This window comes from Rattus norvegicus, chromosome 3 (assembly GCF_036323735.1).
Source record: "Rattus norvegicus strain BN/NHsdMcwi chromosome 3, GRCr8, whole genome shotgun sequence".
Lineage (NCBI taxonomy): Eukaryota > Metazoa > Chordata > Mammalia > Rodentia > Muridae > Rattus > Rattus norvegicus.
This window is the reverse complement of record NC_086021.1, coordinates 119273184-119292856: the sequence shown is the minus strand read 5'-3', so window position 1 is coordinate 119292856 and position 19673 is coordinate 119273184. Positions and strand designations below refer to the sequence as shown.

The window sequence follows — 19673 nt, the reverse complement described above, 5'->3', positions numbered from 1 at the left end:
TGCACCTCAGAATTGACTTTGCCCATCGCAAAAAGAAGCTTCTCTGACTATGTCTATGGATATAAAAATAACTATTTAGCAGGAAATGTGAAAGCAGAAGCATGGAGTAAAGTAAAACAGCAAGCTCTACTCTAGAACTCATGAGGTCCCCAGGCATAAGTTTCTGATGAGGATTATGCTATAATTCATGCATGTAAATTTTTTCAGTGGAACAGGCCTCAACTTCATCATAAATCCATTAGTTACTCATATAACAGTTGTGCCAACATGACCCGAGTGCCTGGAACATCATCATTACAATATTATTACAATATGCAAGCTTCAGCACTGGGTAAGACCACTGATATTTTTTTTAAATCTCCATGAGCCTACATAGCACCTTTTGACATTGTAAAATCTGGAAGCAGGAGGGTTTCTGCTTCAGTTCAGGATTGATTCTTCTATACTTAGCAGTCAAGTGATGGGATGTCTTCAACAATAGGCTTTTTCCATGTAGCTATGGAGTGCAACCAAAGGCAATGACAATAGCCTGTGTTGTTTTGGAATTCATTCTTTTTGATAGCTTTATTTGTTCTTATGGTCCTACCTGAATAATTGTGTATAGCAGAGTACTTTATATCTTCTTCCCAGATTTCAACCAGCTACTTGTACCATGTGAAAACTGTGGAAAGAAAGGGCAGCCATCTATATTTAAAAAGGCAAATACATATAAATGTAAAGCACAAGTAAGGTATAGAAGAGTACGTATCAAAAGATGCTTTTCATTATAGAAAGATAAGGGACATAGATTACAGGTTATGATAAAAACATATTCACCTTTATGATTCATGTTTTAATTTTAAAAGTGAGGGTAGATTCAAACACTCTGTGTAATTAGAAATTATTTTAAAAACCAACAATAATAGCCTAAGATTTTTGCTTCTATCAGGTGACTTCAAATATTTAGCTGCATTTGCTCATACTAAAATTAGGATATTAGCACTCATATTTAGGTACAGTTTTTGTCTTATCTAATATTAAACAGGTTATCACTACATAGACAAGGATCACCCACAGAATACAAGAAATGGGAGAGAAAATCTCAGGTGCAGAAGATACAACTAAAGAAATCAATTCGTTGGTCTATGTCAAAAAGGTTCCTTATCCAAACTTTCAAAAAAAAATCTATCCCTGCGGTCCAGACACTGCCTGGATCTGAAGGGACCCAGTCAACAGCTTCCTGCACCCAAATCCCGTGGGAGGGAGAGCTCAACCTTCAGAGGTGCAGACATGCCTGGGAAGCAAGAAGAGCCTATACTCTGCTCACATTTCTGACTCTAGAGGAAAAAACCTAACACCATCTTGGGCCCCTGTGCACAAGTGCCAGAGGAAAGGCAGAGCAGGCCCTCCTGATTGCTGCCCTCATGGAGAGCTCAAACTCAGCACCCCAGGAGCAACTTCAGGACCGGGACCAAAGGTAAGGTGAACTTTTCTGCTTCAAGTGACCTGCCTGGTGGACTCAGGACACAAAGAGGCAAAATCCCTTTGGGCCCAGACACTTCTGGTTTTTAGCTGAAGCTGAATCTTGCTGATCCCAGCCCACAGCTCCCTGGGAGAGAAAGCTCACTGCCCATACAGGTGGGCACTCCTGATACTGCAGGGCTGGAGAGAAGGCCAATACTGCTCACCCTTGCCCATATCCCTGGCCCTAGAGGAAACTGTACAGGGCCTCTGGGAACAGGAAGATAGGGGCATTCAAGCAGCAGGGTCCAGCCTGTGGTCCAGATACCACCCAGATCTGAAGGGACCCAGTCAACAGCTCCCTGCACCCAAGTCCCGTGGGAGAGAGAGCTCAACCTTCAGAGGGACAGACATGCCTGGGAAGCCAGAAGAGAGTACATTCTGCCCACATTTCTGACTCTAGAGGAAAACACCTAACGCCATCTGGCATCCCTGTGCACAGGGGTGCAAGGAAAGGCAGGGCAGGCCCTCCTTGGTGCAGCCCTCATGGAGAGCTGAAACACAGAACACAGGAGCAATATCAGGCCTGGGACCAGAGGTAAGCTGAACTTTTCTGCTCCAAGCGACCTGCCTGGTGGACTCAGGACACACCCCCACAGGAAAAACTGAAGACCTGTAGACAGGAAAGACTACACTCCTGAAAGCAGAACACTCTGTTCCCAAAACTGGCTGAAAGAAAACAGGAAAATAGGTCTACAGCACTCCTGACACACAGGCCTATAGTATGGTATAGCCACTGTCAGATATAGCAGAACAAGGTAGCACCAAAGACAAAGTGACGGTGAGAGGCAAGCGAAAGAAACCAAGCACAGAAACCAAGTCTACCTGGCATCATCAGAGCCCAATTCTCCCACCAAAGCAAACACTGAATATCCAAAAAAACCAGAAAAGCATGATCTTGGTTTGAAATCACATTTGATCATGATGATAGAGGACTTCAAAAAGACATAAAGAACTCCCTTAGAGAAATGCAGGAAAACATAAATAAATAAGTAGAAGCCTATAGAGAGGAATCACAAAAATCCCTGAAAGAATTCCAGGAAAAAGGAAACAGCTAAAGGAATTACGGGAACCCAGAGGCCATATACAGTTTCCTCTTGGGCCAGGGATGTGGGCAGGGGTGGGCAGTGTTGGTGGTCTCTTCCGCTCTGCAGTCTCAGGAGTGCCCACCTGTCCAGGCGGTGAGGGCTCTCTCCCACGGGGTTTGGGAGCAGAGAGCTGCTGCTGGCAGGGATCCACGGGTTTGGGCTGAACCCCATTTTTAAATAGGGTTATTTGTCTCTGTGCAGTCTAACTTTTTGAGTTCTTTGTATATTTTGGATATAAGGCCTCTATCTGTTGTAGGATTGGTAAAGATCTTTTCCCAATCTGTTGGATGTCGTTTTGTTCTAACAACAGTGTCCTTTGTCTTAGAGAAGCTTTGCTGTTTTATCAGATCCCATTTGTCGATTCTTGATCTTAGAGTATAAGCCATTGGCGTTTTGTTCAGAAAATTTTCTCCATGCCCATGTGTTTGAGATTTTCCCCCACTTTTTCTTCTATTAATTTGAGTGTATCTGGTTTATGTGGAGGTCCTTGATCCACTTGTACTTAAGCTCTGTACAGGGTGATAAGAATGGATCGATTGCATTCCTCCACATGCTGATGTCCAGTGGAACCAGCACTATTTGCTGAAAATGCTATCTTTTTTCCATTGGATGATATTGGCTCCTTTGTCAAAAATCAAGTGACCATAGGTGTGCGGGTACATTTCGGGGTTTTCAGTTCTATTCCACTGGTCTATCTGTCTGTCTTTGTACCAATTCCATACAGTTTTTATCACTATTGCTCTGTAATACTGCTTGATTTCAGGGATAGTAATTCCCCCAGAGGTCCTTTTATTGTTGAGGATAGTTTTTGCAATCCTGGGTTTTTTGTTATTCTAGATGAATTTGCAAATTGTTCTGTTTAACCCTATGAAGAATTAGGTTGGAATTTTGATGGGGATTTCACTGAATCTGTAGATCACTGTTGTTAAAATGGCCATTTTTACTGTATTAATTTTGCAAACCCATGAGCATGGGAGATCTTTCCATCTTCTGAGATCTTCTTCGATTTCTTTCTTCAGAGGCTTGAAGTTCTTATCATCCAGATCTTTCACTTGCTCGTTAAAGTCACATCGAGGTATTTTATATTATTTGGGACTATTATGAAGGGTGTCCTTTCCCTAATTTCTTTCGCGGCTTGTTTCTCTTTTGTGTAAAGGAAGGTTACTGATTTATTTGATTTAATTTTATAACCAGCCACTTGCTGAAGTTGTTTATCAGGTTTAGTACTTATCTGGTGGAACTTTTGGGATTACTGAAGTATACAATCATATCGTCTGCAAATAGTGATATTTTGACTTCTTCCTTTCCAATCTGTATCCCTTTGATGTCCTTTTGTTGTCTGATTGCTCTGGCTAGAACTTCAAGAACTATATTGAATAAGTAGGGAGAGAGTGGGCAGCCTTGTCTAGTCCCTGAATTTCGTGAGATTGCTTCACGTTCCTCTCCATTTAGTTTAATATTAGTTACTGGTTTGCTGTATATGGCTTTTACTATGCTTAGGTATGGTCCTTAAATTCTTGTTCTTTCCAGGACTTTTATCATGAAGGGGTGTTGAATTTTGTCAAATGCTTTTATGAAAAAGCATCTTATGAAATGATCATGTGGTTTTGTTCTTTCAGTTTGTTTATATAATGGATCACGTTGATGGTTTTCCATATATTAAACCATCTCTGCATCCCTGGAATGAAGCCTACTTGATCATGGTAGATGATTGTTTTGATGTGCTCTTGAATTCGGTTTGCAAGAATTTTTTTTTTTATTAACTTGAGTATTTCTTATATACATTTCGAGTGTTATTCCCTTTCCCGGTTTCCGGGCAAACATCCCCCTCCCCCCTCCCCTTCCTTATGGGTGTTCCCCTCCCAACCCTCCCCCCATTGCCGCCCTCCCCCCATAGTCTAGTTCACTGGGGGTTCAGTCTTAGCAGGACCCAGGGCTTCCCCTTCCACTGGTGCTCTTACTAGGATATTCATTGCTACCTATGAGGTCAGAGTCCAGGGTCAGTCCAGGTACCAGTCTTTAGGTAGTGGCTTAGTCCCTGGAAGCTCTGGTTGCTTGGCATTGTTGTACATATGGGGTCTCGAGCCCCTTCAAGCTCTTCCAATTCTTTCTCTGATTCCTTCAACGGGGGTCCTATTCTCAGTTCAGTGGTGGTTTGCAAGAATTTTATTGAGTATTTTTGCCTCGATATTCAGAAGGGAAATTGGTCTGAAGTTCTTTTTCTTTGTTGGGTCTTTGTGTGGTTTAGGTATATGAGTAATTGTGGCTTCATAGAAGGAATTCGGTAGCGCTCCATTTGTTTCAATTTTGTGGAATAGTTTGGATAGTATTGGTATGAGGTCTTCTATGAAAGTCCGATAGAATTCTGCACTGAACCCATCTGGACCTGCGCTCTTTTTGGTTGGGACACTTTTAATGACTGCTTCCATTTCTTTAGGAGTTATGGGGTTGTTTAAATGGTTTATTTGTTCCTGATTTAACTGTGGTATCTGGTATCTGTCTAGGAAATTGTCCATTTCCTCCAGATTTTCAAGTTTTTTGAATGTATGCTTTTGTAGTAGGATCTGATGATTTTTTGAATTTCCTCTGGCTCTATTTTGTCTCCCTTTCCATTTCTGATTTTGTTAATTTGGACACACTCTCTGTGTCCTTTGGTTAGTCTGGTTTATCTATCTTGTTGATTTTATTAAACATCAGCTTTTGGTTCTGTTGATTCTTTTTATAGTCTTTTTTATTTCCACTTGGTTGATTTCAGCTCTGAGTTTGATGATTTCCTGCCTTCTAGTCCTCCTGGGTGTGTTTGCTTCTTTTTCTTCTAGAGCTTTTAGGTGTGCTGTCAATCTGCTTATATATGCTCTGTTCTGTTTCTTTCTGCAGGCACTCAGAGCTTTCTGAGTTTTCCTCTTAGCACAGCTTTCATTGTGTCCCATAAGTTTGGGTATGTTGTACCTTCATTTTCATTAAATTCTAAGAAGTCTTTAATTTATTTCTTCCTTCCTTCCTTCCTTCCTTCCTTTCTTTCTTTCTTTCTTTCTTTCTTTCTTTCTTTCTTTCTTTCTTTCTTTCTTTCTCTCTCTCTTTCTTTCTTTCTTGACCAGGTTATCATTGAGTAGAGCAGTGTTCAACTTCCATATATATGTTGATCTTCTTTCCTTATTGTTATTGAAGACCAGCTTTAACCCGTGGTGGTCTGATAGGACCCATGGGATTATTTCTATCTTTCTGTATCTGTTGAGGCCTGTTTTATGACCAATTATATGGTCAATTTTGGAGAAAGTACCATGAGGTGGTGAGAAGAAAGTTTATCCTTTTGTTTTAGGATAGGATGTTCTATAAATATCTGTTAAATCCATTTGGTTCATGACTTCTCTTAGTCTGTCTATGTCTCTGTTTAATTTCTGTTTACATGATCTCTCCATTGATGAGAGTTGGGTGTTGAAATCTCCTATTATTTTGTGAGGTGCAATGTGTGCTTTGAGCTTTAGTAAGGTTTCTTTTATGTATGTAGGTGCCCTTGTATTTGGAGTATAGATATTTAGGATTGAGAGTTCATCTTGGAGGATTTTTCCTTTGATGAATATGAGGCATCCTTCCTTATCTGTTTTGATGACTTTTAGTTGAAAATTGATTTTATTCGATATTAGAATGGCTAATCCAGCATTCTTCTTCAGACCATTTGCTTGGAAAGTTGTTTTCCAGCCTTTCACTCTGAGGTAGTGTCTGTCTTTGTCTCTGAGGTGTGTTTCCTGTAGGCAGCAAAGTGTAGGGTCCTCATTGCTCTTCCAGTTTGTTAATCTATGTTTTTTTATTGGGGTATTGAGTCCATTGTTGTTTAGAGATATTAAGGAATAGAGATTGTTGCTTCCTGTTTTATTTGTATTTCGATGTGAGATGATGTCTGTGCTTGTCTTCTCTTTGTTTTGTTGCAAAACGACTAGTTTCTTGCTTTTTCTAGTGTGTAGCTTGCATTCTTGTGTTTGGCTTTACATTTATTATTCTTTGTAGGGCTGGATTTGCTGAACGATATTGTCAAAATTTGGTTTTGTCATGGAATATCTTGGTTTCTCTACCTATGTTAATTGAAAGCTTTGCTGGATACAGTAAACTGGGCTGGCATTTGTGTTCTCTTAGGGTCTGTATGACATCTGTCCAGGATCTTTTGGCTTTCATAGTCTCTGGTGAGAAGTCTGGTGTAATTCTGATAGGTCTGCCTTTATATGTTACTTGACTTTTTCCCTTACGGCTTTTAATATTCTTTCTTTGTTTTGTGCATTTGGTGTTTTGACTATTATGTGATGGGAGGAGTTTCTTTTCTGGTCCAATCTATTTGGAGTTCTGTTTGTTCCTTGTATGTTTATGGGAATCTCTTTCTTTAGGTTAGGGAAGTTTTCTTCTATGATTTTGTTGAAGATATTACTGTTCCTTTGAGTTGGGAGTCTTCACTCTCGTCTATACCTATTTTCCTTAGGTTCAATCTTCTCATTGTGTCCTGGATTTCCTGTATGTTTTGGACCAGTATCTTTTTCCATTTTACATTATCTTTGACAATTGTTTCGATGATATCTATGGAATGTTCTGTTCCTGAGATTCTCTCTTCTATCTCTTGCATTCTTTTGGAGATGCTTTTATCTCTGGCTCTTTGTCTCTTCCTTTGTTTTTCTATATCTAGGGTTGTCTCCCTTTGTGCTTTCTTTATTGCTTCTATTTCCATTTTTAATTCCTTCACCTTTTTGATTGTGTTTTCCTGTAAGTCTTTCAGGGATTTTTGCATTTCCTCTTTATAGGCTTCTGCTTGTTAATTTGTGTTTTCCTGCAATTCTCTAATGGAGTTCTTTATGTCTTTTTGAAGTTCTCCATCATCATGGACAAATTTAATTTAATATCTAGATCTTGCTTTTTTTGGTGTCTTTGGATATTCAGTGTTTGCTTTGGTAGAAGAATTGGGCTCCGATGATACCATGTAGTCTTGGTTTCTGTTGCTTGGATTTCTGCGCTTGTCTCTTACCATCACGTTGTCTCTGGTGTTACCTTGTTCTTCTATTTCTGACAGTGCTTAGACCGTCCTATAGGCCTGTGTGTCAGGAGTGCTGTAGACCTGTTTTCCTGTTCTCTTTCAGCCAGTTATGGGAACAGAGTGTTCTGGTCCAGGCGTGTAGTCGTTCCTGTCTACTGATTTTCAGGTGTTCCTGTGGGCATGTGTGCTCAGTCCACCAGGCAGGTCACTTGGAACAGAAAGGTTGGTCTTACCTCTGGTCTTGGGCCTGAAGTAGCTTCTCAGAGTCTGGTTTCAGCTCTCTATGAGGCTAACAACCAGTAGGACCTGCCCCATCACTCAGAACACTGTTCCCCAGGTCCCAGATGGCACTAGGCGTTTTCCTCTTGAGTCAGTTGTGGGCAGAGAGTAGTCTTCTCTGGCTTCCCAGGCCTGTCTGTCCCTCTGAAGGTCTAGCTCTCCCTCCCATGGGATTTGGGTGCAGGAAGCTGTTTGACCAGGTCCCTTCAAATCCAGTTGGTGTCTGGCCCACAGAATTGTGTGCCCCTATGTTCCTGTTCACATAGGCCCTATACAGTTTCCTCTTGAGCCAGGGATATGGGCAGGCGTGAGCAGTACTTGCGGTCTCTCCTGCCCTGCAGTCACAGTAGTGCCCACCTGTCTGGGTGGTGAGATCTCTCCTCTCCCCTGGGGTTGGGGAGCAGGGAGTTGTGGGCTGAAATTAGCTAGGTTCAGTCCCCAGCTAGAAATCTCTTTTTTTTCAACCATTTTTTAAATTAGATTTTTTAAAATTTACATTTCATATGCTATCCTATTTCCAGGTTTCTAGTACACAACCCCCTATCCTATCTCCCCTCCCCTTCTTCCTTTGGGGTATTTCCCCATCTGTCCACCCACCCTTTCCTCCCTACCTCCCCTAACATTCCCCTAAGCAGGGGGTCAAGCCTTGGCACAACCAAGGGCTTCTCCTCCTATTGTCACCTGAGTTTTTTGATCTTAGCCCACCAAATTGATGTAAGGTGGAATTTCATTTTGATATGCATTTCCCTGGTGACTAAGGACTGTGAACTCAGCTTCTCAGCCATTTGAGATTCCTCTGTTTTGAACTCTCTGCTTAACTCTGTATCCTGGTTTAATTGGTTCATTTGTTGTTTTGGGAGTTACCTTCGTGGGTTCTTTATATGTTTTGGATATTAGCCCTCTATCAGATGTGGGGTTAGTGAAGTTTTTTTCCCCAATCTGTATGTTGCTGATTTGTCCTATTGACTGTGCCTTTTGTCTTATAGAATCTTTTCAGTTTCATGAGGCCCATTTATCAGTTCTTGGTTTTAGAGCCTGAGCCATTGGATTTCTATTTAGAAAATTTTTCTCTGTGCCAATGAGCTATCTTTCACTTTCTCTTCTATTCAACACTCCCTCATTGCTGGTGGGATTGCAAACTGGTACAACCACTCTGGAAATTAACCTGGCAGTTCCACAGAAAATTGGAATTAGATCCACCCGAAGACCCAGATATACCATTCTTGGGCATATACCCAAAAGATGCCCCATCATAACATAGGGACTCCACTGTGTTCATAGAGGCCTTGTTTGTAATAGCCAAAATGTTGAACCAGCCTAGATGTCCCTCAAACGAAGAATGGATACAGAAAATGTGGTTCATTTACATAATAGAATACTAATTAGTTATTAATAAAGAAAGCATCATGTGTTTTGCAGGCAAATGAATGGAACTACAAAATATCATCCTGAGTGAGGTAACTTAGATCCCAAAGAGCATAAATGGCAGGAGTCTAGCATGGTTGCTATCTGAGAGGCCCAACCAGTAGCTAACTGAGCCAGACACAGATACTTACACCCAACCATTGGACTGAAGTTGGGGACCTTGTGTTTAAATTAGGGGAAGGATGGAGGAAGATGAAGAGTAGGACAACCCCATAGAAAGACCAGCAGCCTCAACTAACCTGAACCCCTGGGAGCTCCCAGACACTAAGCCACCAACCAGTTAGCATACATGAACTGGTCACAGGCCCTGACACATATATGGCAGAAAACTACCTGGTCCGGCCTCAGTGGGAGAGGTGGGAGGCCCCAAAGAGGAGGGAATGCTGGTGGGGGAGAAGCAATGGGATGAGGAACTCTGGGAGTGAGAACCAGAAGGGAGGGTAACAGCTGGATTGTAATCAATCAATCAATCAATCAAATAAATAAATAAATAAATAAATAAATAAATAAATGAAAAAACATTTCTTAGCTTCATGTGGAAAAATAAAAAAACTTAGGATATTGACAACAATCCTGTATAATAAAAGAACTTCTGGTGGTATCACTATTCCTGATCTCAAGCTGTACTCATAACAATAGTAATAAGAGCCACATGGTATTTTTATGAAAATAGACAGGTTGAGCAATGGACTTGAAGTAAAGACCCAGAAAGAAATTCACATACCTAAGGACACTTGATTTTGACAAAGAAGCCAAAACCATGTAAGGGAAAATGAAAGCATCTTCACCAAATGTTGCTGGCATAACTTGGTATCTGTATGCAGAAGAATACAAACAGATCCATATCTATCACCCCAAACAAAACTAAAGTCCCAGAGGATCAACAATCTCAACATAAATCTGGATATATTAAATCTGATAGGAAGGAAAGTGGGGAATAGCCTTGAATGCATTTGTACAAGAGATAACTTTCTAAACAGAACACCAACAGCTGAGGTATTAACACCAACAGTTCATGAATATAACTTCATGAAACTGAAAAGCTTCTGTTAGGCAAAGGACACTGTCAGTAGGACAAAATGGCAGCCTACAGAATGGGCAAAAGATCTTCCCTAACCCTACATATGACAAAGGGCTAATATCCAATATATATAAAAAATTGGACAGCAACAAACCAAATAACCCAGCTAAAAATGGGAACAGAGCTAAACAGAGTTCTCAACAGAAGAAACTCTTTTTTTTTTTTATTAACTTGAGTATTTCTTATATACATTTCAAGTGTTATTCCCTTTCCCAGTTTCCGGGCAAACATCCCCCTCCCCCCTCCCCTTCCTTATGGGTGTTCCCCTCCCAACCCTCCCCCCATTGCCGCCCTCCCCCCATAGTCTAGATCACTGGGGGTTCAGTCTTAGCAGGACCCAGGGCTTCCCCTTCCACTGGTGCTCTTACTAGGATATTCATTGCTACCTATGGGGTCAGAGTCCGGGTCAGTCCATGTATAGTCTTTAGGCAGTGGCTTAGTCCCTGGAAGCTCTGGTTGCTTGACATTGTTGTACTTTTGGGGTCTCGAGCCCCTTCAAGCTCTTCCAGTTCTTTCTCTGATTCCTTCAACGGGGGACCTATTCTCAGTTCAGTGGTTTGCTGCTGGCATTCGCCTCTGTATTTGCTGTATTCTGGCTGTGTCACTCAGGAGCGATCTACATCCGGCTCCTGTCGGTCTGCACTTCTTTGATTCATCCATCTTGTCTAATTGGGTGGCTGTATATGTATGGGCCACATGTGGGGCAGGCTCTGAATGGGTGTTCCTTCAGTCTCTGTTTTAATCTTTGCCTCTCCCTTCCCTGCCAAGGGTATTCTTTTTCCTCATTTAAAGAAGGAGTGAAGCATTCACATTTTGATCATCCGTCTTGAGTTTCGTTTGTTCTAGGGATCTAGGGTAATTCAAGCATTTGGGCTAATAGCCCCTTATCAATGAGTGCATACCAGGTATGTCTTTCTGTGATTGGGTTAGCTCACTCAGGATGATATTTTCCAGTTCCAACCATTTGCCTACGAATTTCTTAAACTCGTTGTTTTTGATAGCTGAGTAATATTCCATTGTGTAGATGTACCACATTTTCTGTATCCATTCCTCTGTTGAAGGGCATCTGGGTTCTTTCCAGTTTCTGGCTATTATAAATAAGGCTGCGATGAACATAGTGGAGCACGTGTCTCTTTTATATGTTGAGGAATCTTTTGGGTATATGCCCAAGAGAGGTATAGCTGGATCCTTAGGCAGTTCAATGTCCAATTTTATGAGGAACCTCCAGACTGATTTCCAGAATGGTTTTACCAGTCTGCAATCCCACCAACAATGGAGGAGTGTTCCTCTTTCTCCACATCCTCGCCAGCATCTGCTGTCACCTGAGTTTTTGATCTTAGCCATTCTCACTGGTGTGAGGTGAAATCTCAGGGTTGTTTTGATTTGCATTTCCCTTATGACTAAAGATGTTGAACATTTCTTTAGGTGTTTCTCAGCCATTCGGCATTCCTCAGCTGTGAATTCTTTGTTTAGCTCTGAACCCCATTTTTAATAGCGTTATTTGTTTCCCTGCGATCTAACTTCTTGAGTTCTTTGTATATTTTGGATATAAGGCCTCTATCTGTTGTAGGATTGGTAAAGATCTTTTCCCAATCTGTTGGTTGCCGTTTTGTCCTAACCACAGTGTCCTTTGCCTTACAGAAGCTTTGCAGTTTTATGAGATCCCATTTGTCGATTCTTGATCTTACAGCGTAAGCCATTGGTGTTTTGTTCAGGAAATTTTTTCCAGTGCCCATGTGTTCCAGATGCTTCCCTAGTTTTTCTTCTATTAGTTTGAGTGTGTCTGGTTTGATGTGGAGGTCCTTGATCCACTTGGACTTAAGCTTTGTACAGGGTGATAAGCATGGATCGATCTGCATTCTTCGACATGTTGCCCTCCAGTTGAACCAGCACCATTTGCTGAAAATGCTATCTTTTTTCCATTGGATGGTTTTGGCTCCTTTGTCAAAAATCAGGTGACCATAGGTGTGTGGGTTCATTTCTGGGTCTTCAATTCTATTCCATTGGTCTATCTGTCTGTCTCTGTACCAATACCATGCAGTTTTTATCACTATTGCTCTGTAATACTGCTTGAGTTCAGGGATAGTGATTCCCCCTGAAGTCCTTTTATTGTTGAGGATAGCTTTAGCTATCCTGGGTTTTTTGTTATTCCAGATGAATTTGCAAATTGTTCTGTCTACCTCTTTGAAGAATTGGATTGGTATTTTGATGGGGATTGCATTGAATCTGTAGATTGCTTTTGGTAAAATGGCCATTTTTACTATATTAATCCTGCCAATCCATGAGCATGGGAGATCTTTCCATCTTCTGAGGTCTTCTTCAATTTCTTTCCTCAGTGTCTTGAAGTTCTTATTGTACAGATCTTTTACTTGCTTGGTTAAAGTCACACCGAGGTACTTTATATTATTTGGGTCTATTATGAAGGGTGTCATTTCCCTAATTTCTTTCTCGGCTTGTTTCTCTTTTGTATAGAGGAAGGCAACTGATTTATTTGAGTTAATTTTATACCCAGCCACTTTGCTGAAGTTGTTTATCAGCTTTAGCAATTCTCTGGTGGAACTTTTGAGATCACTTAAATATACTATCATGTCATCTGCAAATAGTGATATTTTGACCTCTTCTTTTCTGATCTGTATCCCCTTGATCTCCTTTTGTTGTCTGATTGCTCTGGCTAGAACTTCAAGAACTATATTGAATAAGTCGGGAGAGGGTGGGCAGCCTTGTCTAGTCCCTGATTTTAGTGGGATTGCTTCAAGTTTCTCTCCATTTAGTTTAATGTTAGCAACTGGTTTGCTCTATATGGCTTTTACTATGTTTAGGTATGGGCCTTGAATTCCTATTCTTTCCAGGACTTTTATCATGAAGCGGTGTTGAATTTTGTCAAATGCTTTCTCAGCATCTAATGAAATGATCATGTGGTTCTGTTCATTCAGTTTGTTTATATAATGGATCACGTTGATGGTTTTCCGTATATTAAACCATCCCCGCATGCCTGGGATGAAGCCTACTTGATCATGGTGGATGATTGTTTTGATGTGCTCTTGAATTCGGTTTGCCAGAATTTTATTGAGTATTTTTGTGTTGATATTCATAAGGGAAATTGGTCTGAAATTCTCTTTCTTTGTTGTGTCTTTGTGTGGTTTAGGTATAAGAGTAATTGTGGCTTCGTAGAAGGAATTCGGTAGGGCTCCATCTATTTCAATTTTGTGGAATAGTTTGGATAATATTGGTATGAGGTCTTCTATGAAGGTTTGAAAGAATTCTGCACTAAACCTGTCTGGACCTGGGCTCTTTTTGGTTGGGAGACCTTTAATGACTGCTTCTATTTCCTTAGGAGTTATGGGGTTGTTTAACTGGTTTATCTGTTCCTGATTTGACTTCGATACCTGGTATCTGTCTAGGAAATTGTCCATTTCCTGAAGATTTTCAAGTTTTGTTGAATATAGGTTTTTATAGTAAGATCTGATGATTTTTTTGAATTTCCTCTGAATCTGTAGTTATGTCTCCCTTTTCATTTCTGATTTTGTTAATTTGGACGCACTCTCTGTGTCCTCTCTTTAGTCTGGCTAAGGGTTTATCTATCTTGTTGATTTTCTCAAAGAACCAACTTTTGGTTCTGTTGATTCTTTCTATGGTCCTTTTTGTTTCTACTTGGTTGATTTCAGCTCTGCGTTTGATTATTTCCTGCCTTCTACTCCTCCTGGGTGTATTTGCTTCTTTTTGTTCTAGAGCTTTTAGGTGTGCTGTCAAGCTGCTGACATATGCTCTTTCCTGTTTCTTTCTGCAGGCACTCAGCGCTATGAGTTTTCCTCTTAGCACAGCTTTCATTGTGTCCCATAAGTTTGGGTATGTTGTACCTTCATTTTCATTAAATTCTAAAAAGTTTTTAATTTCTTTCTTTATTTCTTCCTTGACCAGGTTATCATTGAGTAGAGCATTGTTCAATTTTCACGTATATGTGGGCATTCTTCCCTTATTGTTATTGAAGACCAGTTTTAGGCCGTGGTGGTCCGATAGCATGCATGGGATTATTTCTATCTTTCTGTACCTGTTGAGGCCCGTTTTTTTGACCAATTATATGGTCAGTTTTGGAGAAAGTACCATGAGGAGCTGAGAAGAAGGTATATCCTTTTGCTTTAGGATAGAATGTTCTATAAATATCCGTTAAGTCCATTTGGCTCATGACTTCTCTTAGTCTGTCGACATCACTGTTTAATTTCTGTTTCCATGATCTGTCCATTGATGAGAGTGGGGTGTTGAAATCTCCCACTCTTATTGTGTGAGGTGCAATGTGTGTTTTGAGCTTTAGTAAGGTTTCTTTTACGTATGTAGGTGCCCTTGTATTTGGGGCATAGATATTTAGGATTGAGAGTTCATCTTGGTGGATTTTTCCTTTGATGAATATAAAGTGTCCTTCCTTATCTTTTTTGATGACTTTTAGTTGGAAATTGATTTTATTTGATATTAGAATGGCTACTCCAGCTTGCTTCTTCTGACCATTTGCTTGGAAAGTTGTTTTCCAGCCTTTCCCTCTGAGGTAGTGTCTGTTTTTGTCTCTGAGGTGTGTTTCCTGTAGGCAGCAGAATGCAGGGTCCTCGTTGCGTATCAAGTTTGTTAATCTATGTCTTTTTATTGGGGAGTTGAGGCCATTGATATTGAGAGATATTAAGGAATAGTGATTATTGCTTCCGGTTATATTCATATTTAGATGTGAGGTCATGTTTGTGTGCTTTCATTCTCTTTGTTTTGTTGCCAAGACGATTAGTTTCTTGCTTCTTCTAGGGTATAGCTTGCCTCCTTATGTTGGGCTTTACCATTTATTATCCTTTGTAGTGCTGGATTTGTAGAAAGATATTGTGTAAATTTGGTTTTGTCATGAAATATCTTGGTTTCTCCATCAATGTTAATTGAGAGTTTTGCTGGATACAGTAACCTGGGCTGGCATTTGTGTTCTGTTAGGGTCTGTATGACATCTGTCCAGGATCTTCTGGCCTTCATAGTTTCTGGCGAGAAGTCTGGTGTCATTCTGATAGGTCTGCCTTTATATGTTACTTGACCTTTTTCCCTTACTGCTTTTAATATTCTTTCTTTATTTTGTGCGTTTGGTGTTTTGACAATTATGTGACGGGAGGTGTTTCTTTTCTGGTCCAATCTATTTGGAGTTCTGTAGGCTTCTTGTATGTCTATGGGTATCTCTTTTTTTAGGTTAGGGGAGTTTTCTTCTATGATTTTGTTGAAGATATTTACTGGTCCTTTGAGCTGGGAGACTTCACTCTCTTCTATACCTATTATCCTTAGGTTTGATCTTCTCATTGAGTCCTGGATTTCCTGTATGTTTTGGACCAGTATCTTTTTCCATTTTACATTATCTTTGACAGTTGAGTCAATGATTTCTATGGAATCATATTCTCCTGAGATTCTCTCTTCCATCTCTTGTATTCTGTTGGTGAAGCTTGTATCTACAGCTCCTTGTCTCTTCTTTTGGTTTTCTATATCCAGGGTTGTTTCCATGTGTTCTCTCTTGATTGCTTCTATTTCCATTTTTAATTCCTTCAACTGTTTGATTGTGTTTTCCTGGAATTCTTTCAGGGATTTTTGTGTCTCCTCTCTATGGGCTTCTACTTGTTTATTTATGTTTTCCTGGAATTCTTTCAGGGATTTTTGTGTCTCCTCTCTATGGGCTTCTACTTGTTTATTTATGTTTTCCTGGAATTCTTTCAAGCATTTTTGCGATTCCTCTCTGTAGGCTTCTACTTGTTCTCTAAGGGAGTTCTTCACATCTTTCTTGAAGTCCTCCAGCATCATGTTCAAAAATGATTTTGAAACTAGATCTTGCTTTTCTGGTGTGTTTGGATATTCCATGTTTGTTTTGATGGGAGAATTGGGCTCCGATGGTGCCATGTAGTCTTGGTTTCTTTTGCTTGGGTTCCTGCGCTTGCCTCTCGCCATCAGATTATCTCTAGTGTTACTTTGTTCTGCTATTTCTGACAGTGGCTAGACTGTCCTATAAGCCTGTGTGTCAGGAGTGCTGTAGACCTGTTTTCCTCTCTTTCAGTCAGTTATGGGGACAGAGTGTTCTGCTTTCAGGCGTGTAGTTTTTCCTCTCTACAGGTCTTCAGCTGTTCCTGTGGGCCTGTGTCTTGAGTTCACCAGGCAGCTTTCTTGCAGCAGAAAAGTTGGTCTTACCTGTGGTCCCGAGGCTCAAGTTTGCTCGTGGGGTGCTGCCCACGGGCTCTCTGCAGCGGCAGCAACCAGGAAGACCTGTGCCGCCCCTTCCGGGAGCTTCAGTGCACCAGGGTTCCAGATGGTCTTTGGCTTTTTCCTCTGGCGTCCGAGATGTGTGTGCAGAGAGCAGTCTCTTCTGGTTTCCCAGGCTTGTCTGCCTCTCTGAAGGTTTAGCTCTCCCTCCCACGGGATTTGGGGGCAGAGAACTGTTTATCCAGTCTGTTTCCTTCAGGTTCTGGCGGTGTCTCAGGCAGGGGTCCTGCCGCTCCTGGGCCCTCCCCCACGGGAGCCCAGAGGCCTTATACAGTTTCCTCTTGGGCCAGGGATGTGGGCAGGGGTGAGCAGTGTTGGTGGTTTCTTCCGCTCTGCAGCCTCAGGAGTGCCCACCTGACCTGGCGGTTGGGTCTCTCTCTCACGGGGTCTCAACAGAAGAAATTCTAATGGCTGTGAATCACTTAAAAATACTCAGGTCCTTAGTCTTCAGCAGAATGTAAATCAAAATGATTCTGAGATTCCATCTTATACCAATCAGAATGGCTAAAATAAAAAATTTCAAGTGTCATATCATGCTGTTGAGGATGTGGAGGTAAGCAAAATTGTAGAACCACTTTGGAAATCAGTTTGTTAGCTTCTAAGAAAATTGGGAGTAGAGAGCAGCTGTCTGCAGCCTGGACTGAGGCGGAAAGGTTGGTGGAACTCACTGGCCATCCCATGAGAGTCGTCGGCTGGTACCATTCGCACCCTCACATAACGGTGTGGCCTTCACACGTGGATGTTCGCACGCAAGCCATGTACCAAATGATGGACCAAGGCTTCGTGGGACTTATTTTCTCCTGTTTCATAGAAGACAAGAACACAAAGACCGGACGTGTCCTCTACACTTGCTTCCAATCCGTACAAGCCCAGAAAAGCTCAGACTATGAGAGAATCGAAATCCCCGTCCACGTCGTTCCTCACGTCACCATCGGGAAAGTTTGCCTGGAGTCCGCGGTGGAGCTGCCGAAGATCCTGTGTCAGGAGGAGCAGGAAGCGTACAGGCGGATCCATAGCCTCACACATCTGGACTCGGTGACCAAGATCCACAATGGCTCGGTCTTCACCAAGAATTTGTGCAGTCAGATGTAGGCGGTGATTGGGCCTCTGCTGCAGTGGTTAGAGGACAGATTGGAGCAAAACCAGCAGCATCTGCGGGAGCTGCAGCGGGAGAAGGAGGAGCTCATGGCGGAGCTGCGTTCGCTCGAATAAAGGGAGGGAGCAGCAAAAAAAAAAAAAAAAATCCGGGGGGGTGGGGTGGAGTGAACGGAAATACCTCGCGTACAATTTATTAAACAAAAATCAGTTTTGAAAAAGATAGAGTCGGAGGGCCTACATTAACATAACTTCAAGATTTATTATTGTAAAGCTACAGTGATCAAGATACGATGATATTTACAGAAGAATCAATGCAACAGGGAAGAAAATCCAGAAATAAACCCAACAATAATGTGCTTAACTATGTTTGAAAAAGTACAAATGTGATTCAAAGAGGAAAAGACAGTCATTTATTTCAACAAATCAAACCTTCTCAAGCTAACAAAATATATACAATAAATAAATAAATAAATATGTAAAAGAATCTCTGAATGTATCACGGATTTAAATCCAATATGGAAGACTTAGGGAAAAAAGTTATTCCAGAAAAATTTTCAGAACTTAAGGACCTAACATTTTCAACTCCAAAGCACAATATCACAAGAAAACAAAGTAGAGAGATTGGACTTTGTTAAAATTAAAGCTGTTTATTCTGCAAAAAGATGAAGATGAAACTGTCGGTGAAAAAGATGTGTCTGAAACTCGAAAGTAAATAGCACCAGTAGAAATGAAAAGAGATGTAAACATTGCCACTAAAAATGGTGAAAATAGCTGCTCCCAAACCCCGTGGGAGAGAGACCTCACCGCCTGATCAGGTGGGCACTCCTGAGGCTGCAGAGCGGAGGAGACCAACAACACTGCCAACCCCTGCCCACATCCCTGGCCCAAGAGGCAACTGTATAAGGCCTCTGGGTTCCCGTAGGGGAGGGCCCAGGAGCGGCAGGATCCCTGCGCCTGAGACACCGCCGGAACCTGAAGGAAACAGACCGGATAAACAGTTCTCTGCACCCAAATCCCGTGGGAGGGAGAGCTAAACCTTCAGAGAGGCAGACAAGCCTGGGAAACCAGAAGAGACTGCACTCTGTGCACATCCAGACGCCAGAGGAAAACACCAAACGTCATCTGGAACCCTGGTGCACGGAGGCTCCCGGAAAGAGCGGCGCAGATCTTCCCGGTTGCTGCCGCCGCGGAGAGGACTTAGGCAGTACCCCACGAGCAAACTTGAGCCTTGGAACCACAGGTAGGACCAACTTTTCCCCTGCAAGAAACCTGCCTGGTGAACTCAAGACACAGGCCCACAGGAACAGCTGAAGACCTGTAGAGAGGAAAAACTACACGCCCGAAAGCAGAACACTCTGTCCCCATAACTGGCTGAAAGAAAACAGGAAAACAGGTCTACAGCACTCCTGACACACAGGCTTATAGGACAGTCTAGCCACGGTCAGAAATAGCAGAACAAAGTAACACTAGAGATAATCTGATGGCGAGAGGCAAGCGCAGGAACCCAAGCAACAGAAACCAAGACTACATGCCATCATCGGAGCCCAATTCTCCCACCAAAGCAAACACGGAATATCCAAACACACCAGAAAAGCAAGATCTAGTTTCAAAATCATATTTGATCATGATGCTGGAGGACTTCAAGAAAGACATAAAGAACTCCCTTAGAGAACAAGTAGAAGCCTACAGAGAGGAATCGCAAAAATCCCTGAAAGAATTCCAGGAAAACACAATCAAACAGTTGAAGGAATTAAAAATGGAAATAGAAGCAATCAAGAAAGAACACATGGAAACATCCCTGGACATAGAAAATCAAAAGAAAAGACAAGGAGCTGTAGATACAAGCTTCACCAACAGAATACAAGAGATGGAAGAGAGAATCTCGGGAGCAGAAGATTCCATAGAAATCATTGACTGAACTGTCAAAGAT

General features: G+C 41.6%; 1 pseudogene; it reads left to right on the top strand.

Moving 5' to 3' along the window:
• Positions 1-267: 267 nt before the first annotated feature.
• Brcc3-ps3 (BRCA1/BRCA2-containing complex, subunit 3, pseudogene 3) lies at positions 268-17875 on the top strand (annotated as a pseudogene).
• Positions 17876-19673: the final 1798 nt, after the last annotated feature.